Below are 25,130 nucleotides of genomic sequence, written 5' to 3'. Positions count from 1 at the left end.
TATTTAGCATCTTGTAGACTGGTATAACGTTCATAATTGAAGACCGTGACATCCAGGTTGCAAATGAAGACTGGTGGAAATGTAGCACAGAACTTTGATATCTGCAAAATATGCATCCATCTCTATCATGTTGTTGTTGTTGTTGTTTAGTCTATCAAGGCAATGTATGCATTTCCAACTGATTTATGGCTTCTTGTACAGCAATATGATTTTAAACAATAATCTTTATTATCATCTGCAGGTAACAATAAATAAGTGATCAAAATACATTTTAAGTTGACAGGGACCTTTACTGGGTTTATATTAGAAAATAATAAAACTTGTATTAAAGGAAGGGACAATTAAGCAGTGCTAGCTCTGTGTGGCTATTTTTGTTCGCCAAAAAATTCGCCAATATTCAATTTCTTTCGCCAATCTAAATATGTATTCGCCAATTACATTTTGACATTTCAGTTAAAATATTTTGGTTTTGCTCGAATTTTAGTATAAACCATCCGCGTATTAGACCAAACTCTGTGGTTATCGACGGCAGTGTGTAACCCCCACCCTCACCCCCCCCCCCCTCAAAAAAAATATCCCAATGCATATATGATAAAGCAATGAATAAATGTTTTTATTAACAAAATTTAAAAAAAGTGCGAAACGGCCATACATGGGGGCGAACCGACTCAGTTAACAGTACAAATGGATCCGGGTCGAAACAACGCGGGCAATCTAGTAACGGGCGAAACGACCTGTTACCAGTCACACCAGATACTGTGCTACCCCTCCAGAGTGCTCCAAAGCCACCGGCCTATATGCATATATCTTAATAAATAGATGTATTATTGTATATATAATAAAAAACAATTTAAGTGCGTAACTCTTGATCATACCCTACCCCATGACCTCGCTTTGTAAAATAATATGACAATTTAAGGCATTTGGCCTGGTATGCATATTCAACGATATATAATGCACATTATTGCTTAATATCAACAAGTATAATCGTATAGTTAATTAATAAAACGGTTAAATGTGACGGCTATTATATATAACGGGCGCAGCCATTTTGTACCATCTCAGTGAGTAGGCCTACGCCCTCTGGCGAGCTGGTGGTTACGTAATACTTAACGCGTAACGAATGCGCCTTAGAACTAGAGAAACACAATCTACCTGTTTTTTGCGGGATGATAAATAGTCATACATTGCAATGTTCTGTAATAATACACATCCCAGTAAGCCAGCAGTAAGTACATCCAGCTCTATATATATTATTTTTCAATACAAAATAAAATACCATTGTCAAATTGGCTACACAACAAGTCGAAATAATGAACAATGTGTTGTCCATATATTAACCTACGTACTGAAATGATACACGGAGTGTTTTCTTAGTTAATTGGTCTATGCTGTTAGTTGCTTCTACCTGTGATTCTTGATTGGCAGGTGTGTATTTGATTGGTAACCAGACTAGCCAATTAATTGACGCTGTCTAGACGCAAAAATACATACCGGTATTGTGGAATATGACCTGACGCCCTTAAAATGGCAATGGACATGGTTTATTACTGTAAATAGTTCTGTAAAACTATTGATTAAGTAGACTTTTCCATCTAAAACCACAGAACTGACCAATTACGTAGTCCCAAAGAAAAGAAAATTATCACTTGGGTATCGTGGGTTGTCGTATTTGCTCCAAATGTAGCATATCAATAGGCCTAATAGTGTACATTTTTCCTTTGGATTATTTAATAGAGAAAAATACTATAACCCCATTTTGTTCCGTTAATGCAACTTGAAATATATTTAGTATATATTTATATTATTACGTCATTTATGCTGTTTTACAAGTCAGGTTGATCAAAGAGAAGCGCCTTGTCGAAAATTACTGCTTTTGTTTACACTGTACATACAGGAGATAGTCAGGAGCTGACGTCACTTCGCCCCAAGCTATCCCACCGGACGTCACAAAAATGAAACAAAATGGCTGCCCCCAGTTAGCAGGAATAATCATGGTTTTTTATTAACTCTAAAATTACGCGTTTTTAATTTGCTAAAGTGTCAGTATGTGTTGGTGGTCCGGGTATGCATCTTTCCAACACATAAGGCTCTTGTTTGAGTTGACCCTACCTTTAAAATATATATTTAAAAACCCATATGAATACTCATGTTAATAACTTCATCAGCAAATGGCTTCACAAATAATGTAGATATGGAAGATCTAAATAATGCGTGGGAGTCCAACAAACATTCACGTATAATAAAGCCCCCAAAAAGGTGTAAACCTAAAATTCAACTAGAATTACTGTTTGAAAATTTCGAAAATTGCATTACTTAACGTCGAAAAAAAGTGTTATGTGAGACCTTAACCTTCAAATGATGTCACTATTGCTTGTATTAAATGTCAACAGGTGTGAATACAAAGTTGTGTTTAAACGAGTAACAGGATAGCGCGATATCGGACGCTAAATTAGTAATATCGATTTCTAATACCTGTAGGCTGTATGCCACCGTATCAAATAGCACAGACGATAATAGTAACGTGTAGCTAAAACTGTTACATGCAGCGTTTCAATCACCATATATACCATGAATATAAAGAATACCATCCTCACCCCTATAGTAATTCGGGGGGGGGGGGGGGGATGGACTCATTCTGCTCATTTTATACATAACGGGATGGGTCTTTGACCAACTTAAATTGGCTCAAAAATTGTCATGTTATTTTTGTATGACCCCCAATATGTTTCAAGCACATTCGTAGTTGGTACACTGAATCTAGTTCAAATTAAACTACAAGAATTTACTGACGAGATAAAGCAACATTTTACGACAACAAACACGGTCACATTTATCACCAGTGGCAGGAGTGGTAGTGTTAACTGTGAAATGAAAAGTTGGATGCACTTCGAACACTGACCCGCTCAGATACTATTTTGTGGAATGATTGAATGAATGAATGCATGAATGAATGAATGAATGAATGAATGCATGCATGTTTAACAACATCCAGCGTAAATAATACATCGGCTATTAGTCTAGTGCAAAATCTACACAAAAAGCCCTAAAACGTTTGATAGGCATTTCAGGCTAGATTTTGTTATTCGGTTGATTTTATATAATTTGGGTATGCTGAATTCAAATATGGCGGATGTAAATCTAAAAAAAAATTAATGCAGGAGCTAAAACCAAAATGGCCGCCAATACTGTTTCTAACTGTGGTCACTGCTTCTGTGTTTTGTCAGAATGATGTTTATTTGATTATTATAATAAGCAAAGTCAAAAGGATGTTTATTTTGTGAACGTGTATATAAAACTATGTTTATATATTTTGCTATAAAATATTGGAAATTAATAAAATGTGGATACTGTTTGTGCATACTGATACAATAAAATGCAGGTATTTAAATGTATCTGTTAGTATTAAAGCACTGGCATTTACATATTCTAGTAGAAATCATATTGGTTTTCTGGCAGCCGCAGTGACGGGTAACACATGTGCCTGAACACCTGCATCTTATGAGCTTGATGCACGATTTCGGAATAGTGTAAGACGTACAGGCTTTAGTTGGCCATTTACAATTGTACACCCATACTCAGCTGTCTGTGATATAGCTGGCCTAAGTTCTACATCGTTGAACCAGGCCTGGGCCCATATTTTCGAAGCAATCTTAGTCTACGAAATCGTAAAATTATCGTAAGCTATGACGTCACTATGGCGTGTGCTGTAGTGACGTCACACCCTACGATGGTTTCACGATTTCGTAGCGCTAAGATAGCTTCGAAAATATGGTCCCTGGTGCTTATACAACCTTTTGTCTAGACTCAAAGTGCTGTGCCAGATGTATGATGTATTGAGCTATATCAATCAAGATATTATTTAATATGATTAGAAAATAAAATAATAAAATGTAAAAAAAATTATATACCGGTATATTTTCCATTTAAAAATATTCCCCTGAAAAACAGAACCAGCTGAATTCGTTTCGGGAATTTCCGTAAGATTTGATCCGTGACGTCACGAAGGGAACTCCTTTCGATAGTCAGCGCCATTGTTCATTGCTTCGTTTGTGTTTATTATGGTTAAACGGCGTGTTGTTGGCGGCTGTAGCAATACAAAAACCGATAAATTTAGTCTTCAAGCTGTGTGTGAATTTGATTAAAACAACGTGGAAATACTGGACAGGAAGAAAATGCCGGAGACCGTTGCGACAGCAGACACTTTAGTTTCGATTTGTCCAAACTGGCGTGTCGGCTTTAGCGAGATATGGGAATACCATGTGTTATGGCTTTTAAAAAAGATGCTGTACCAACAATTTTTCTGCGACACAAAACAAATGACAACAAGCCGACGCCATCCACACCGAAACGACCTTGGGGTGCATATCGTCAATGTCCCAAATTGCGTTATGCTTTCAACTCCGGTCAATTTGTTTTCTCATGCACGGTTCGTGCAATCATCGAGATCCGATTTGTTGTCGTTTGCATCTCGTTCATTTGTGAGATTTTTCTTTATAGTTCGAGAACATTAAAACAATAAAGTCAGACAAGTAAGTATCTATAGCCTAGTCCGTCCCATCCTACAAAAATGTAGGGTTTTTTTTTTTTTTGGGGGGGGGGGGGGTTAAAGAAAGAAAAAGAAGCTAATTTTGTATGCATCTTAGAAAACAATCTGCTCAGAAATAAATGACTTGTAAATTCCATAGCATGAAAAAAGGCGTTCCCTGTAAAACACTATAAATACATTAAATTAATTTTACTATACCTCCCAGAGAAAACCTTTTTTCATACTATGGAATGTGCTATAAGTTATTTATTTCTGAGCAGACTGTTTTCACAACTGCACACAAAATAATTGTATTGTTTTGTTATTTCCAAAACACTTTTACTTTTTTTTTTTACGTCAAACTAAACTGAAATTATTCACACTAAAACAAAATATTCCTAGATGGATGGGACGGACTAAAAGTCGTTTTTGTTTATTTTTTAAAATTAAAATAAGTTATTTATTTCTGAGCAGACTGTTTTCACAACTGCACACAAAAAATAGTATTGTTTTGTTATTTCCAAAACACTTTTACTTTTTTTTTTTTTTACGTCAAACTAAACTGAAATTATTCACACAAAAAACCTATCATGCATGGGACGGACTAAAAGTCGTTTTTGTTTATTTCTTAAAATTACCGATATCGGGTCCACTTGACTTGTAGAATTCAAGTTATTTATCGTCTTTTCTACTACATCACAAGTATTAGAACATACAGTGTAGTAAAATAATTCGCACGAAAAGCTAAAGAACAAAACAAGAATAAAAGTTGTAAATTAGTGGTAAGCTGTCTCCACGACCATTTTCATCGTCATCTGTCAGGCCGGTGGTTCGTCGGAAGATGTTCCAGGTTCAAACTGATAAGGCATTATTTGTTGTGTTGCACAAATATTTGTCCAGTCGTCATTACTACACTATTCATCATCGAAAGAAGAATCGCATGATCAAGCTTGGCAGTCGCTGTCGGTCCCACTTTCGCTTGCGCTGAAAGTCATCTCGTGGTAGGTTTCTGTGAAGCGCGTTCCCTTCGTGACGTCACGGCTATTTACAGGCAAATGTTTTTACCGAGAATTTTACTCGGTCGTTTCCGGCAGTGTTCTACTGGAGTGATGTTTTAATACTTTTATGGGGCATTTTCGTAATTATTGACTTACATATCGGTGTAAAATATTATTGCAATGAATTAAGACGGCATTTAATTGTTGAATTTGAAATTTGAGTGTATGGCCTGGCACAGCACTTCAAGGCTCTAATAGAGTTTGTAACACTAATGTCATGACAACGCCATACAAATTGTATGCGTGTTACGTCATTGAGTCTGGACTAAAAGTGTTTTTTTTTATAAACCCTGATCATGTCCTGGAAATGTGCTCTCATGATGACCGCATCACTTGTGGATGGGAGTATTTTTTGTTGCACCCCGTCTTGAACAACACATGCACAGTCCGTGTTTTCTTGGTATGGCCTGACAGATATGATGTTGTGTCTGAACCTCTTACTGCATGCAATGACAACACGGGCAACGCTACATCATCACTGAAATTCCATGTCGTAATAATGTAATTGACAGGTATGAATCTGGGATCCCAGCTTATACCAGCCTTCATGTATATCTCTTTATTTACCATGGAACTGTGTGCATTCAGCAATAATAACACTACAACTGTGGATGACTGCGTATGCAGGCAGTATAAGATCATACGGGTATCTGTTTCTACGTGTGTGTTTCTGAGATCGTCCAGATCCATATTTGTTTTGTTGCACAGTACGTGATCAGCTTGTAGGAGACCACCACCCATGACCACACATGTATTGTCAATCAATTACCGAGACAAGAAATTAGCCAAGCCTGCTTAGTTGTCACTCAGAAAGCCATCACAATCATTTGGCAATCATACACCGGGGTCTTCACTTATCCTACATATTAGTTTGCATTGCTTTCTTCTAGATCTGGTACCCTCCTTGATTTACAGCATAACGTGAGTGACAAATGCTGTCCATACTGAAAAACTACAGTGTTTAACACCTTTGAGAGGTATCCAAAGGATCCAGCTATAAGTGTCTGAGGATTCCCAAGTGCTGCCACCAGAGCTTGACCATCACTGACTAATGCTGAATCTTGTGGAATGTTATAATACTCAGTGCACATGACTCCGTCAAGCAGTTTTTTCACAAGAAGATGTTTGTTCCCATCTCTTAAGACTGTCATCAGTTTCTGCCAGAGACAAAGGAGTTGGAAGTAGCTCATGTGTGTGTGTGTGTGTGTGTGTGTGTGTGCACGAGGACCTAATGTAGCCCATGGCCTATATCCTTATTGGCAAATAAAAATCAAATAAAGGAAACAATTTCGTATTGATCAACATCCCAATTAAACGATATTCCATCTTGACATTATGTAAAACTTGGAGACACAGTGAATCCTTAATTTCTTCCTGCTACCTGTAAGTATTTCATCTATTCCAACTTTACTTCTGATATGAAATATGATATTAACCAATTTTGTTTTTCAACTTTGCAAGATGACCGGAACGATGCGGTGGCGAGAAAGTTTCGTTCTGTCAAGCCAGTCCTGGGAGAGTGGCAGTCTTCCTATAGGCGGTACAGGAAGAATGAAATGGACTTGTATGGTGTTCTCATCGGTCATACACATCCATTTATTCTGAAGTAGGATCCACCACCTCAGTGTCGGTTCACCACATTTTGGTGGAGTTTAATCATTTTGAACCATCAAGGATTATTCATATACTCGAAATGTTAATATACTTTATACGCTGTACAACTGTTTACACTGTGTTTTAATTTTATATTGATGTTAATAATAAGTTCATTCATATGTTTTACCATTGTTTGGTGTATTTTTTATGTTGGGGTGTCGCTAAACATTTATTAATTCATTCATTCCAGTGACCAGGTCCATGGCAAAAGGTACAATTAACATATTTGTGTTGCCCATAATTTATATAAATAGCCTCAGAGCAGGGGAGGGTCCAAATGTGATGACTGATCTCTCCTTTTACACAACGCACCTCTTACAGCTCAACAAATCATGCTCGAATTTACTAAAAGGGGGTCTGGAAACACCACCCCACCCATCCCCCATCACCCCCACCATACCCCCCACCACCGGATCCGCTAGTGCTGGGTAAACAAAGGGTCAAAGCCTCTTAAACGTGTTTCTGATATTAAATGCAACTTTAAGAACTGAAAATATTTACTGGTGAAAGGTAGATAACTCTATTTAGATAAAAGACATCGTCTAGGTGGTGCTTATTTATTGCGCCCTCTGTGTATTGTGTGACACCTCACTCACCTGTCAAAAGAATCTGCTGTGGCTTGTGTATTTGTTAATTACAGTGAAATGTATCGACAGTTAAATCAATACATCGCCCTCTAAAACAGGCGTCGACTTGAGCTGGCCCATTTAACTGTGAGTAGCGGGTTTCGTTTCAAGCATTTTCCAAACAAAAGACTTGGACGAAGCATATTTATTTTAATAGCTTAGCCTTACAAGTTATGTTTGCATGCTTGGGAACATTATTTTTCCTGTTATTACCCCTGTTTTTGCAAGTGTGTGGAATGCGTTAAATCCGTTTGCTGATTAGCATATTGTAGAGTAGTACCATGACAGATGTGAAATCATGCCCAGCCTTGTGAGCCAAATCATTGGCAAATAAAAAAAGGAAGAAAAAAATATAGTGATCTCACTGCAGATTTGACCAGAGACAGAATCAACCACCCTGAGTCAACCACCCTGAGTCCCAAGTAACCTTTGTAAAGAAAAGCTTCACATTAATTCCATAACATGCATGTACAAAAGTGTGCATGTGTTGGCTCGATAGCTGTCATTAGTGCTACAGGGATGTTAGTTTTACTCGCCCAGTGTTGAGTGGGTTGTAGCTATGGTAAAGTACTCCCCTATGGTGCAGCAGATGATAGTTTCCTGTTCCAATCAATACTTCGTGACTGGTATACACGGACCATTTTGTTCAGTATTGTGTCACAATTAGTTACACAAGTTTCAGAGATCGCTACACAAATTTAAAACATTATACAGTGGTTGACATATCTAGAACAACTTTTTAAAAAGAACGATTTCCATACATAAATGGTGTTTTAATTTATTATCCAGCATTGACCAAAATAATTGTAGGTTAAGCAATGACATAGGAAGGTGCCAAAAAGTGTGTCGGGGGGGGGGGGGGGGGGGGGGGGCACACTTTTACACTATTATAAGGCAGATATAAAGCAAAACATGACCCCCCCCCCACCCCGCTTCCTACGCCAGTGTTAAGTTATGTTTAATGTCAGTAATGTTAAGATAACTATAATGTTATGGAAAATAAAATAATAATTGGGATATAAGCCAAGAAACATTTCTTTTTAATTTGTAATGTAATAAAATGGCCGTCTAATATGAATTGTTTCCTTACCTGTGCAGTCTTTTTACACTTAAACACTTAATATACTTAATAATAGCACAAAGCATTGCACACAAAGTAACGATATCTAAAATAAACAACAAAACACACATTGATTTAAATAGTTTCATTTAATCAAATACAAATCAAGATGTGACCGGGGCCAAAACAATTATAGGGTTATGGGGCCCAAATTGACAGGGGCTGAAATGTCTGGGGCCAAACATGCATCAGGACCGAAACGTCTCGAAAGCAAACTATCGCTAATGAAGAAAGTGTTCCCTGGTGTATTGTATTAAGGTTGTGGTATGTATACTAGTTGGTGTCTTTTGGAAAGCAGTGGTAAAGATCTTACATGATTCACAGTCAGTCTAGGATTGATCCCCGTAGAAAACATTCCACTATTTCTTGTTCCAGCCAGTGCACTACTGGTATATCAAAGGCTGTGGTATGTGTTATCCCGTCTTTGTGATGCCTTGGTAGAAAAAAATTATTGGGTTTCCTCACTAAGACTATATTTCAAAATTATGTTTGACATCCAGTAGCTGTTGACTAATAAATCATTGTGCTCTAGTGGTGTCGTCAAACAAAACAAAGAAAGTGTTGGAAAATGTATAATTATACATGTGTAATAGATCTCTTGCTCTTAATGAGGAAGTGTCCCCTGGAGTCCTAATCTTGATATGCATTCAATGATTGTGTTTTTGTCTGTGTTCTCTTGTGTAGCCATGAAAAATAAATATATCTCACTCAATAGTTTGTTCTTTGATACATTTTCAGCTGTTTAAATATAGTTGGAAAACATTGCATCTTTTATGAAAAATTATTTTAAAGAGGTAAATTATTATATTAATGATTATACAGTTGAATATTTACCAATTTTTAATAATCCTTAATTTCCTTTTGTAAAAAGTCATCAGTTAAAAAAGTAAACATTGACACTGGATTCAAGTTCTCTTTAAACCAAGTGCCAGGATGTGATGTCATCAGATGTGCTTTGTTTTAGTCAAAATTTAGCATTTAATTACTTTTATAGTGGGCAGCAAAATTAGCTTTAATGTACAAACATCTTTTTCTCTCTCCTAGCTGTGGGCTTATTTTATGGATGTAGACACTGGTATAGGTGTAGTCCTGTTATATGTTTAAAATCAGTTTTGTGTCACACTACACTGACTTTTTTTTATTCTATAGGCTAAACCCGAAAACTTAAATTATTCCTATAAAATTTATGAACAGTGTAGGAAATAAGTTCTGTTTGCAGGTTTCCCATCCTGGTTCTGTATTCTTCAATTCCTTGCCATCGATACTGCATGATAATCACTTAATTTTGTTGGAGTGGCCTAGACCCATTAGTTCCAGTTGTGGGTGATACATGAAAATATAATTCTCAACTTCTATTAGGACCATTGTGAAATGTTTACTGACTCTCAGTAACTTCTAATTTTCTTAATGGATTGTGCAAATAAAGGATAAAGGCCCACACTTTAAGGTTAGTAAAGCTTTTTAAAAATTATTGTTGTCATGGCAAGTAGTGATATTAGTACTAATATGACACCTAGAGCTCTGTACGAAAAAGGAACACTCCAGGATATGTGTGAAATGGGATGATTATAAAGTTATCCATTAGTAAGCAGCAGGCAATGAATTTTATAGGCTTCTCCAGTCCTCTGCATCACCTATACTTTCCATGTTTCTAATTGCACACTTCACCGCATCCATTAGATGAAGCTACCTACTTTTCTCAAACAAGGTCCTATTTTCAATGGTAATCAACACTGTGTCATCAAACAGTTGCTGAACATTATTATAGTTTTCAACGATAACACTTAATAATGTAAGAAGTCATTAAAGTGAAATAGATTTTGCTAGAGGTCACTGTCAGTATCAATTTTGGTGACGCCAGGTACATGAATGAAACAAACCAGTTAAGCAGGGAACATTCTGGTTTTTAAATTTTAAGTAGCAAACTTTTCTAGTTCATTGAAAATTGAATAGTAACTAGTGTTTAATGGTTTTAAATTGTGTAGCAATCTATGAATCTTGCATAGTGAATTGCGATGTGATACTGAACTAAATGTTCCCTGTTGATTAAGCCATGGTCAGTGAGACATTTTACAAATTGTGCCATGTAACAATGTGTGCATTTTGTGAATAAGACAAATTTATTATGTTTCTCTGCTACAGTTGTATATACAGAGAATGCCCCAGACTCGGCCACTGGCCTCCAGAGATCAAGCCGGGGGGGGGGGGGGGGGGGGGGACATGCTCGAAACCTCAGTGGTATGGGGGTATGGGAGCATGATAAAATCTTCAATCAATCTATACAGAGAATAATTAGTTAATAACATATGATATCAGGTTTATCCTGTGAAGGTAAAAATGGAAAATTCTGAGATGCTTGCCAAGTGGAATTTCCCCATTCAGTGTGAACAGTATAAAGCCAATATCTTATGTCATTAACTAGTTAGTATTTTTATCCTGTACTCCATTAAACATTAACGGGGAAAACAATTATTTCTGTTATTTTACCTACATTGTACGATGGATGACTTAAAGGTCAAGGTAACAATTTTGTAATGTATGTGACGTCAAAAGTGATAATCTGCTGGTATACGTTTATGACTTTGGTTTAATCAGTCATCATAATCGGCCATTAGAAACGGTGATTGCAGGATAAATAGTTTTATTTCCTATTGTTCTAATAGTCCCAGAAATGATGACGGCAAATTATTCCTACATGTATATTGTCACTGAGTGCATTATGGATGTATTGATCTAGTCATGAACTATTATTTTCAATAACATGAACATTCTTCATATAATTTACCCTAAAATGCATGATTACCTTCCAAAGGGCACGTGTCCCATGATATAGACGTCATATTTTGGCTGACAAAACACTTAATTGGATTGCATAATGTATTCTGTAAACAAGTGCCTGCTGGAGTGGCACATGCCACGTGGGTCAGATGTTTTAATCAATTAGCTGATTGACTTTTACCTGGTATTGGTTTTATTGCATAGGGATTATCTCACCTGAAACAGAAGTGTCAACTAATGTGTTTTTGGATGTATTTGTTGGAGGTCTGTCAAAATTGGGTTTTAAAATATTAATTAATTTGTTGTCGGCTATGAATGATTTGCACATTGACTGATATGATAAAAGAGATATTTTATTTTCATATACGTTACATGTTATAAGTTATGTTTCACTTATAAGTTATATTCTATATTCTATCATTTTAGACTTTTCCATTAATTAGATACATGTCTACAGGTATTATTCAAGGTAAGGAAAGGATTATTTGTTTAAGGTCACTATTTGGTGTCTGACATGGTTATTTCAACACTTTGTGGAGAAAAAGAATGAAGAAATCTTTTAGCTCTCACTAAGAGTTGTGTTTATTATTCATGTCAATCCAGTCATTGACTGCTCTCATGGATGTGTTTATTATTCATGTCAATCCAGTCACTGACTGCTCTCATGGATGTGTTTATTATTCATGTCAATCCAGTCATTGGCTGCTCTCATGGATGTGTTTATCCACTGTTTTTAAACTGACACGGGGCTAACTCTGGCATTCGCCAATTGCTAATTTTAAAAACAATTGGCAACTTTTATTTTAATTTGCGAAAAATATTCATGTATAAATATTAATGTACTAATTGATATTTTGTTACGAAATAACTTGGTTTCTATAAAAATTTGGAAGTTTATTATGTGATTTGGTGAAATGTTAAACTGACCCGATCTAGGGATCTACATCACCTCTCACAGCCACTTGTCCTGGCAGACAAGTACTATCAGACATACGTTGTCTTACACAAATGTTTCTCTTGAAAAAAGTAATGGCAGACAAGTACCACCAGACATACGTTGTCCTACACAAATGTTTCTCTTGAAAAGAGTCCAGCAATATTTAAGTGGTTTGTTATTAGGCAGCAAAACAATGTCACAATTTTCAGCAATATTGTTTTAATACTTACAAATATTTAAGTTTCACTTTTACGGCTATGTTATTAATTTATATAGGTGATTAGACCAAACATTTTGTTTTGTATGTTATATGCCAGTCTTTGATGGGTTGTATTATGATATGGCCTTGTCCATCTGTACACCATAAACATTTTGTTTCTGGAGCCTATCTTTGTTATCAGTTCATATATGATCAATAGAAACCTTGCATGTAAGTACAACTTGGGATGGTGGTCTGTTGCCTACCATAACTAGGTCACTGCGACCTACTTTTCACATATTAACATACTTTAAAATAAATCCTTGTCCGGGTTATATCTTTCTTATCAAATGATTTATATAGGATCATCAAACTGTATGCAATTACAACTGTGGATAGCAGTGTGTTGCATATCACAATTAGGTCACCACCGCCTACTTTGAATGGTGTATCATGTACCTCACCTTGACTCTCGAAATGGCGTCCTGCAAAAAGCAGGCCATGTTTTAGACCTAGCAGATGAAATGGAAATTCATGTTTTAAAACTACAAAAATAATTATAGGTCATCTTTCAAGAGACAGATGTAAGTACAATTATCTCACCTGCTACTTAGCTTGTGATTGTGTTATAATTTAATGCCATGATGCTGTCTCAGAGGTCCTCATTTTCCACACCCTGTTCTAAACCCTCCCTTTATCTCGTGCTGTTTAATTTTCAGCAGGCCATTTTTTTTCTCGGAAGGACATACATGTATTTCTTTTTTGGCCTGCTATATAAAAAAAAAATAACATTAGGCCATATTGTTCTTCCTATTTCGAACCCTGACTCTTGTTTTTAATTTAAATGGCTCTTTTTCTCATGGAATACCTATCATTGTTTAAGCTGACATTCGCTAGTTTAAGACTTTACCAGACCTTCTCACTAAATGTTTTATTTGACTAGGAACTAATTATCCACAACAATACTATTTGCGACCTAATTGTCGTAATAGGTCTTTGTCTTTTCCACGTTGAAGTGTAAAATTACAGCCACAGCCACAAAACAATCTTCTTTCAGTTTTAAATGTAGACTATAAGACTCTATCATAAAACATTTCCTTACCTTACCATCATATGCGGTCATGTGGGATACAAAAAGTGCACCCATGGTAATTTCGACCTGGATCGAGGCTTGCCCAAGTAAGGATGAGAGAAAGAAATATCTTTTATAGCTTTCTTTGATGGGGCAGCTCTGTCCTATATACCTCAGTAAGAGAGAATATAGATGTCTCGACTCATCATTGATAGCAAGAAGTAACTTTCTTTCCTTTTTTCTACAAACATAAATTTTGATAAGAATTCATTTTGATTTGTTTTTATTAAGATGTGAATTTTCTGCTATTAAAAAAAGGTGTAATTTAAAAGAGAAACTGTTCACAGTACAACATATGGTTGGTCCCTTCATCATGAAAGATAACAGCTTGTGGAGAGATTTCAGTGTTCTTGCTCATCTCCTGCTGAGTGTTGTGATAAGCACAGCTGGGTGTTTGCATGTTATTTTCTGACAGACCTGTACATTAGCACACTGGCACACTGCAGGCTGTCTGTGATGGGAGGCCTCCAGGTACAAACCAACTCCCCCTCCGGCTAAGAAACATATACTACTGACAGGTATACTCGACCAACATCACAGCTGGCAGATCAAGATTAGACTTGGTTCGATAAACTAGCATGCTCTGCTTACCTTTGTTTACGGTTTCTAAACATAATCACTTTACCAGACACCTAACTTCACTGTGTTGTTTTCAAACTGGGATGTAGTGTTGTGTACACACAGTTCTTCTTGTAGGTATCCGTGAGTTTTAGTACCCAAAACTTCTCTCTTTTTTCAGAGAGGGAATTTAGGTGAGTTATTTGTTTGCATATATCTAAGCTTTTGTTTTGTTGTAAAATTTAAGAAAAAATGGATTATGGTTTTTAGTCATAAATTACTTAAACTTAATTAAGTTGTTAAAGTACATGCATGTGTCTATAAAAATAAACTTAACTAAGTTGTTAAAGTACATGCATGTGTCTATAAAAATAAACTTAACTAAGTTGTTAAAGTACATGCATGTGTCTATAAAAATAAACTTACCAATGTGACACATTTAGAAAGAAACTGTTAGTGTGCAGGTACGATTGATTTTTTAACATAAAACATTTGAACATAAAAACTGTTTGTTTTGTTTAATGGCACCACTAGAGCACATTGATTTTTTTATCATTGGCTATTGGATGTCAAACATTTGGTAATTTTTACATATACCACAGCATTTGATATACCAGTCGTGATGCACTGGCTGGAACAAGATATAACCCACTGACAGAGATTATCCTAACCAAACGTGTATCAGCAAGTCACCTCTTTCTCCCCCCCCCCCGGCCCTCATACATACTGTACATATGCAGTCACATGTGCACACAGACACATATTTTGGGGGGACTTTTTTAAAAAACCTTGTTTAAAGGATACAGTTTATGTATTGAAGATAGTAATCATCAAAACATACTTAATGCTGTACTGTGATTTGTTTTCATACATTCTGATTCACGTGTACACATTGTCATTGTCACATGCATCATCATGTTCACACACATGCAACTCGCATATTCGCATGTGCACTTCAGTGACCTTTAGTATGTTCATCCAGTTACATACATATATACATTTCCGATGGCATAAATCCACCTGTCATGCTGTCCATAACTAGATTACTATGATTAATTAATCAGCACGCCGGTATCTGCGATCGTAATGTTCTGACCATTGATTGCTAGTGCCTGTACGTACTGGTATAGCTCGTATAGCGGCGTACCTGTGGCACACAGTGCTATAGAATTCAAGTGGCACTCCGTCAGGTGTTTTCAGCCATACTTCAGGTGCAATATTGATGATTTTTAATTCTTAGTTCTAGTACATCGCCAGGTGAGTAACAAAGGTAAGGGTTTGACACCTCAAATTATTTCAAGGTTTGGTGCATATTTAAACTGGGGTTACATGTAATACAGTGTCGGTGGAAAATGTTTACAAATAAATATATTAACCGTTTTTATGAATTAATAAATTAATTAATTAGTGTTATAACAACACTCCAGCACAAAAAATTCCGAATTATGTGCATTTTAAAAATGTAAGTGGTAAGCATATCAGTGAAACTATATATTAAATGAAAAAGATTTATTTTAAAGACTTTTAATTTCATTTCTAAAAATGAATTTGAGTGTAAATGTACAACCAAGTTTTATTAAATAATCTCTGCTGTTACATAGTTTTGTGTAACATGATGTACAGTGTACTACAGTTTTGTGTAACATGATGTACAGTGTACTACAGTTTTGTGTAACATGATGTACAGTGTACTACACTAGGGAGTCTTTGATCTCGTGGTGGTGACTGTATTTGTGACAGCTACATGTGGATTGTACCTGTAACTATAAAACAGGTAGGACTAGGAACCAGGATAGCAGCAGTAAATTAAGTCAATGATTTATTTCCCGTTTCAGTTGTCACTTCAGTCTAGTTGGGGTCAGCACAGTTTTTGGCATGTTTCATTGTGTATACAGCTTAATACCACTTTGACATGCTGTGTTTGTATACAGTCAAACCTGGTTTAAACATTCACAGATGGGAGTATCAAACTGTGGCTTCTTAAAGACCGCTAGCGTTTTAATACAGGTCAGTGTGCACTATCGAATAGTATGTACTATATTAGATGATTTGGAAGAATACAAATGTGGTCTGTTAATACAGGTGGCTGTTTAATACAGGTCAGTGTGCACTATAGAATAGTATGTACTATATTAGATGATTTGGAAGAATACAAATGTGGTGTCTGTTAACACAGGTGGCTGTTTAATACAGGTCAGTGTGCACTATAGAATAGTACGTACTATATTAGATGATTTGGAAGAATACTAATGTGGTCTGTTAACACAGGTGGCTGTTTAATACAGGTCAGTGTGCACTATAGAATAGTATGTACTATATTAGATGATTTGGAAGAATACAAATGTGGTATGTTAACACAGGTGGCTGTTTAATACAGGTCAGTGTGCACTATAGAATAGTATGTACTATATTAGATGATTTGGAAGAATACAAATGTGGTATGTTAACACAGGTGGCTGTTTAATAAAGTAGGGCTCAAACTTAAGAATTTGTCATCCGGCATTTTTAATGGCCCATTGACGGCAATTTGTAAAAGAATACTTTTCCAGCAAATAAATCTGACTGAAAGGTTATTTTGTTGCATGTAAACATACGTCAAATGTTAAATACTGGCAGATAATTTACACCAGATATATTCATTTTGCACTTCTTGGGGAGTTTTAGCGACGGCTGTAATTTTTTTTATCCAGTGGCCATTTGGTGATGCTCCCAACCCACAGCAATTTATATCTCAATATCTCTGCAGTCATTAAGTTCGAGCCTGAATAAAGGTGGCCGCTAGAGAACGTTTGACTGTATGTTAAGTTCGAGCCTGAATAAAGGTGGCCGCTAGAGAACGTTTGACTGTATGTTAAGTTCGAGCCTGAATAACGGTGGCCGCTAGAGAACGTTTGACTGTATGTTAAGTTCGAGCCTGAATAAAGGTGGCCGCTAGAGAACGTTTGACTGTATGTTAAGTTCGAGCCTGAATAAAGGTGGCCGCTAGAGAACGTTTGACTGTATGTTAAGTTCGAGCCTGAATAAAGGTGGCCGCTAGAGAACGTTTGACTGTATGTTAAGTTCGAGCCTGAATAACGGTGGCCGCTAGAGAACGTTTGACTGTATGTTAAGTTCGAGCCTGAATAAAGGTGGCCGCTAGAGAACGTTTGACTGTATGTTAAGTTCGAGCCTGAATAAAGGTGGCCGCTAGAGAACGTTTGACTGTATGTTAAGTTCGAGCCTGAATAAAGGTGGCCGCTAGAGAACGTTTGACTGTATGTTAAGTTCGAGCCTGAATAACGGTGGCCGCTAGAGAACGTTTGACTGTATGTTAAGTTCGAGCCTGAATAACGGTGGCCGCTAGAGAACGTTTGACTGTATGTTAAGTTCGAGCCTGAATAACGGTGGCCGCTAGAGAACGTTTGACTGTATGTTAAGTTCGAGCCTGAATAACGGTGGCCGCTAGAGAACGTTTGACTGTATGTTAAGTTCGAGCCTGAATAAAGGTGGCCGCTAGAGAACGTTTGACTGTATGTTAAGTTCGAGCCTGAATAAAGGTGGCCGCTAGAGAACGTTTGACTCTGTATTAAGTTCGAGCCTGAATAAAGGTGGCCGCTAGAGAACGTCTGACTCTGTATTAAGTTCGAGCCTGAATAAAGGTGGCCGCTAGAGAACGTTTGACTGTATATATAACATGTACAGTTACTCACACTATTTGACTTCCAAAATATTTATTTATTTATTTAATATGTCAGTTCTGTATAAATATAAAGCCAGTCATTTAAAACAAGTGATAAAATAAATATCCCGTTGTGTAGTTTGTATTAGGTAACATCCGTGGAGATCACACTTGTCTTGTTCCTTGTTATTGTCCATGTATCAACAAAACTGCTAATCGGAATCATTATCAGCTGGTTATTAATCCGGTACAGATTTAGTGGGACTCGTTTAGTTTATTATCCCACTCCCACTACCCAAGTTCTGCTGAAATTGTTGGGCCGAATTTACAAAGCCTGTTAATTTATGTCTCACACTCTTATAACTACATACATTTACAATGCTTAAATACCTGATTATGTCTCACACACTTATAACTACATACATTTACAATGCTTAAATACCTGATTATGTCTCACACACTTATAACTACATACATTTACAATGCTTAAATACCTGCGTTAAGAAAAACAGGCTCCGTAACTTCGGGTCGTTTTGTTGTAAACTTAATCGAGGCTTGGCAGTATGAAGTCTGTAATACTGAGCGAAACGATAACAGGTGCAGGTGCACTTTGAGGGTTTCAGGTGTCAACTCCTCCCCTCCCCCCTCCCCCCCCTCCACATCCGAAGCATATTTGAGGGGTTTTAAATATGTTTGTTGTATAAAAGTCTCTCAGATTGATGTTTTGTTATTCGTTATTGCAGCCTTCTATAGTCTAGACCTCGCCATTTAAAATTTCCTGCACATGTCTACCATTTTGACCACAACATCCAGAACAGGGGTCAGATTTGTAATTGTTTATGCCACTAGAACTCAAAGTGTTCCATACGGTTTACTAAATAACATTAGGGCATTAAGGCAAGTTGGAGGGACACCAAGGCAACTTAACTTTTTATCTAGTTTTCTTGGACAAACATTTCACCCTATGGCTTTAGGCTCTGACCTGTATCATTTTCTGGATACCCTCCCACCATTTTGTTTTTAAAATTATATATTTTCTCTTTTATTCAGGTTATAATTTAATTTTTATAAGAAAGTGTTTTGCTTGTCCTGCTCAGCTCAGTCCAGCCGTGCATGTTTGTAAAGTCTTTCTCCACAGGAGACTGGGGGGGTGGGGGGGTAGCTCTGGATACACGCGAATTAGACCTGTAGCTTTGTTAACACTTATTGTGCCAGGTATTCACATTGTATGATAGGTGGTGTTTTTGTGGGGGGGGGGGGGGGGGGTAGCTCTGGATACACGCGAATTAGAACTGTAGCTTTGTTAACACTTATTGTGTCAGGTATTCACATTGTATGATAGGTGGTGTTTTTGTGGGGGGGGGGGGGGGGGGGGGGTAGCTCTGGATACACGCGAATTAGAACTGTAGCTTTGTTAACACTTATTGTGCCAGGTATTCACATTGTATGATAGGTGGTGTTTTTTGGGGGGGGGGGGGGGGGGGGGGGTAGCTCTGGATACACGCGAATTAGAACTGTAGCTTTGTTAACACTTATTGTGCCAGGTATTCACATTGTATGATAGGTGGTGTTTTTGTGGGGGGGGGGGGGGGGGGGTAGCTCTGGATACACGCGAATTAGAACTGTAGCTTTGTTAACACTTATTGTGCCAGGTATTCACATTGTATGATAGGTGGTGTTTTTGTGGGGGGTGGGGGGGTAGCTCTGGATACACGCGAATTAGAACTGTAGCTTTGTTAACACTTATTGTGCCAGGTATTCACATTGTATGATAGGTGGTGTTTTTGTGGGGGGGGGGGGGGGGGTAGCTCTGGATACACGCGAATTAGAACTGTAGCTTTGTTAACACTTATTGTGCCAGGTATTCACATTGTATGATAGGTGGTGTTTTTGTGGGGGGGGGGGGGGGGTAGCTCTGGATACACGCGAATTAGAACTGTAGCTTTGTTAACACTTATTGTGCCAGGTATTCACATTGTATGATATTGTATGGATAGGTGTAGCTTTGTTAACACTTATTGTGCCAGGTATTCACATTGTATGATAGGTGGTGTTTTTGTGGGGGGTGGGGGGGGGGGTAGCTCTGGATACACGCGAATTAGAACTGTAGCTTTGTTAACACTTATTGTGCCAGGTATTCACATTGTATGATAGGTGGTGTTTTTTTGGGGGGGGGGGGGGGGGGGGGTAGCTCTGGATACACGCGAATTAGAACTGTAGCTTTGTTAACACTTATTGTGCCAGGTATTCACATTGTATGATAGGTGGTGTTTTTGTGGGGGGGGGGGGGGGGGGGTAGCTCTGGATACACGCGAATTAGAACTGTAGCTTTGTTAACACTTATTGTGCCAGGTATTCACATTGTATGATAGGTGGTGTTTTTGTGGGGGGGGGGGGGGGGGGGTAGCTCTGGATACACGCGAATTAGAACTGTAGCTTTGTTAACACTTATTGTGCCAGGTATTCACATTGTATGATAGGTGGTGTTTTTGTGGGGGGGGGGGGGGGTAGCTCTGGATACACGCGAATTAGAACTGTAGCTTTGTTAACACTTATTGTGCCAGGTATTCACATTGTATGATAGGTGGTGTTTTTTGGGGGGGGGGGGGGGGGGGGGGGGGTAGCTCTGGATACACGCGAATTAGAACTGTAGCTTTGTTAACACTTATTGTGCCAGGTATTCACATTGTATGATAGGTGGTGTTTTTGTGGGGGGGGGGGGGGGGTAGCTCTGGATACACGCGAATTAGAACTGTAGCTTTGTTAACACTTATTGTGCCAGGTATTCACATTGTATGATAGGTGGTGTTTTTGTGGGGGGGGGGGGGGGGGGGTAGCTCTGGATACACGCGAATTAGAACTGTAGCTTTGTTAACACTTATTGTGCCAGGTATTCACATTGTATGATAGGTGGTGTTTTTGTGGGGGGGGGGGGGGGGGGGGGGGTAGCTCTGGATACACGCGAATTAGAACTGTAGCTTTGTTAACACTTATTGTGCCAGGTATTCACATTGTATGATAGGTGGTGTTTTGTGGGGGGGGGGGGGGGGGTAGCTCTGGATACACGCGAATTAGAACTGTAGCTTTGTTAACACTTATTGTGCCAGGTATTCACATTGTATGATAGGTGGTGTTTTTGGGGGGGGGGGGGGGGGGGGGGTAGCTCTGGATACACGCGAATTAGAACTGTAGCTTTGTTAACACTTATTGTGCCAGGTATTCACATTGTATGATAGGTGGTGTTTTTGTGGGGGGGGGGGGGGGGGGGGGTAGCTCTGGATACACGCGAATTAGAACTGTAGCTTTGTTAACACTTATTGTGCCAGGTATTCACATTGTATGATAGGTGGTGTTTTTGTGGGGGGTGGGGGGGGGGTAGCTCTGGATACACGCGAATTAGAACTGTAGCTTTGTTAACACTTATTGTGCCAGGTATTCACATTGTATGATAGGTGGTGTTTTTGTGGGGGGGGGGGGGGGGGGGGGGTAGCTCTGGATACACGCGAATTAGAACTGTAGCTTTGTTAACACTTATTGTGCCAGGTATTCACATTGTATGATAGGTGGTGTTTTGTAGGTGGGGGGGGGGGGGGGGGGTAGCTCTGGATACACGCGAATTAGAACTGTAGCTTTGTTAACACTTATTGTGCCAGGTATTCACATTGTATGATAGGTGGTGTTTTTGTGGGGGGGGGGGGGGGGGGGGTAGCTCTGGATACACGCGAATTAGAACTGTAGCTTTGTTAACACTTATTGTGCCAGGTATTCACATTGTATGATAGGTGGTGTTTTTGTGGGGGGGGGGGGGGGGGGTAGCTCTGGATACACGCGAATTAGAACTGTAGCTTTGTTAACACTTATTGTGCCAGGTATTCACATTGTATGATAGGTGGTGTTTTTGTGGGGGGGGGGGGGGGTAGCTCTGGATACACGGAATTAGGTAGCTTTGTTAACACTTATTGGGGGGGTAGCTCTGGATACACGCGAATTAGAACTGTAGCTTTGTTAACACTTATTGTGCCAGGTATTCACATTGTATGATAGGTGGTGTTTTTGTGGGGGGGGGGGGGGGGGGGGTAGCTCTGGATACACGCGAATTAGAACTGTAGCTTTGTTAACACTTATTGTGCCAGGTATTCACATTGTATGATAGGTGGTGTTTTTTGTGGGGGGGGGGGGGGGGGGGGTAGCTCTGGATACACGCGAATTAGAACTATAGCTTTGTTAACACTTATTGTGCCAGGTATTCACATTGTATGATAGGTGGTGTTTTTGTGGGGGGGGGGGGGGGGGGGGGGTAGCTCTGGATACACGCGAATTAGAACTGTAGCTTTGTTAACACTTATTGTGCCAGGTATTCACATTGTATGATAGGTGGTGTTTTTGTGGGGGGTGGGGGGGGGGGGGTAGCTCTGGATACACGCGAATTAGAACTGTAGCTTTGTTAACACTTATTGTGCCAGGTATTCACATTGTATGATAGGTGGTGTTTTTTGGGGGGGGGGGGGGGGGGGGGGTAGCTCTGGATACACGCGAATTAGAACTGTAGCTTTGTTAACACTTATTGTGCCAGGTATTCACATTGTATGATAGGTGGTGTTTTTGTGGGGGGGGGGGGGGGGGTAGCTCTGGATACACGCGAATTAGAACTGTAGCTTTGTTAACACTTATTGTGCCAGGTATTCACATTGTATGATAGGTGGTGTTTTTGTGGGGGGTGGGGGGGGGGGGGGGGTAGCTCTGGATACACGCGAATTAGAACTGTAGCTTTGTTAACACTTATTGTGCCAGGTATTCACATTGTATGATAGGTGGTGTTTTTGTGGGGGGGGGGGGGGGGGGGGGGTAGCTCTGGATACACGCGAATTAGAACTGTAGCTTTGTTAACACTTATTGTGCCAGGTATTCACATTGTATGATAGGTGGTGTTTTTGTGGGGGGGGGGGGGGGGGGGTAGCTCTGGATACACGCGAATTAGAACTGTAGCTTTGTTAACACTTATTGTGCCAGGTATTCACATTGTATGATAGGTGGTGTTTTTGTGGGGGGGGGGGGGGGGGGGTAGCTCTGGATACACGCGAATTAGAACTGTAGCTTTGTTAACACTTATTGTGCCAGGTATTCACATTGTATGATAGGTGGTGTTTTTGTGGGGGGGGGGGGGGGGGGGGTAGCTCTGGATACACGCGAATTAGAACTGTAGCTTTGTTAACACTTATTGTGCCAGGTATTCACATTGTATGATAGGTGGTGTTTTTGTGGGGGGTGGGGGGGTAGCTCTGGGGGGGCTTTGTTAACACTTATTGTGCCAGGTATTCACTGGATAGGTGGTGTTTTTGTGGGGGGGGGGGGGGGGTAGCTCTGGATACACGCGAATTAGACCTGTAGCTTTGTTAACACTTATTGTGCCAGGTATTCACATTGTATGATAGGTGGTGTTTTTGTGGGGGGGGGGGGGGGGGGGGGTAGCTCTGGATACACGCGAATTAGAACTGTAGCTTTGTTAACACTTATTGTGCCAGGTATTCACATTGTATGATAGGTGGTGTTTTTTGTGGGGGGGGGGGGGGGTAGCTCTGGATACACGCGAATTAGAACTGTAGCTTTGTTAACACTTATTGTGCCAGGTATTCACATTGTATGATAGGTGGTGTGTTTTTGTGGGGGGTAGCTTTGTTAACACTTATTGTGGGGGGGGGGGTAGCTCTGGATACACGCGAATTAGAACTGTAGCTTTGTTAACACTTATTGTGCCAGGTATTCACATTGTATGATAGGTGGTGTTTTTGTGGGGGGTGGGGGGGGGGGGTAGCTCTGGATACACGCGAATTAGAACTGTAGCTTTGTTAACACTTATTGTGCCAGGTATTCACATTGTATGATAGGTGGTGTTTTTGTGGGGGATGGGGGGGGGGGGGGTAGCTCTGGATACACGCGAATTAGAACTGTAGCTTTGTTAACACTTATTGTGCCAGGTATTCACATTGTATGATAGGTGGTGTTTTTGTGGGGGGGGGGGGGGGGGGGTAGCTCTGGATACACGCGAATTAGAACTATAGCTTTGTTAACACTTATTGTGCCAGGTATTCACATTGTATGATAGGTGGTGTTTTTGTGGGGGGGGGGGGGGGGGGGGGGTAGCTCTGGATACACGCGAATTAGAACTGTAGCTTTGTTAACACTTATTGTGCCAGGTATTCACATTGTATGATAGGTGGTGTTTTTGTGGGGGGGGGGGGGGTAGCTCTGGATACACGCGAATTAGAACTGTAGCTTTGTTAACACTTATTGTGCCAGGTATTCACATTGTATGATAGGTGGTGTTTTTTTGTAGCTCTGGATACACGGGAACTGTAGCTTTGGGTGCCAGGTATTCACATTGTATGGGTGGTGTAGCTCTGGGGGGGGGGGGGGTAGCTCTGGATACACGCGAATTAGAACTGTAGCTTTGTTAACACTTATTGTGCCAGGTATTCACATTGTATGATAGGTGGTGTTTTTGGGGGGGGGGGGGGGGGGGGTAGCTCTGGATACACGCGAATTAGAACTGTAGCTTTGTTAACACTTATTGTGCCAGGTATTCACATTGTATGATAGGGGGTGTTTTTGGGGGGGGGGGGGGGGGGGGTAGCTCTGGATACACGCGAATTAGAACTGTAGCTTTGTTAACACTTATTGTGCCAGGTATTCACATTGTATGATAGGTGGTGTTTTTGTGGGGGGGGGGGGGGGGGGGTAGCTCTGGATACAGGTAAATTAGAACTATAGCTTTGTTAACACTTATTGTGCCAGGTATTCACATTGTATGATAGGTGGTGTTTTTGTGGGGGGGGGGGGGGGGGTAGCTCTGGATACACGCGAATTAGAACTGTAGCTTTGT

At 39.4% G+C, this 25,130-nt stretch overlaps 1 protein-coding gene across 1 annotated transcript in view; it reads left to right on the top strand.

Moving 5' to 3' along the window:
- Nucleotides 1–7,822: 7,822 nt before the first annotated feature.
- Nucleotides 7,823–25,130, top strand: part of LOC121378707 — a 34,346-nt gene continuing 17,038 nt past the window's right edge. The window contains exon 1 of the mRNA XM_041506991.1: nucleotides 7,823–7,955. The gene's annotated coding sequence lies outside the window, so the exon portion shown is untranslated. The remainder of the gene's footprint in view (nucleotides 7,956–25,130) is intronic.

This window comes from Gigantopelta aegis, chromosome 8 (genome assembly GCF_016097555.1).
Source record: "Gigantopelta aegis isolate Gae_Host chromosome 8, Gae_host_genome, whole genome shotgun sequence".
In the NCBI taxonomy this organism is placed as follows: Eukaryota; Metazoa; Mollusca; class Gastropoda; order Neomphalida; family Peltospiridae; genus Gigantopelta; species Gigantopelta aegis.
Note: the sequence above shows the minus strand (reverse complement) of the source record. Positions and strands in the feature narration are given on the sequence as shown.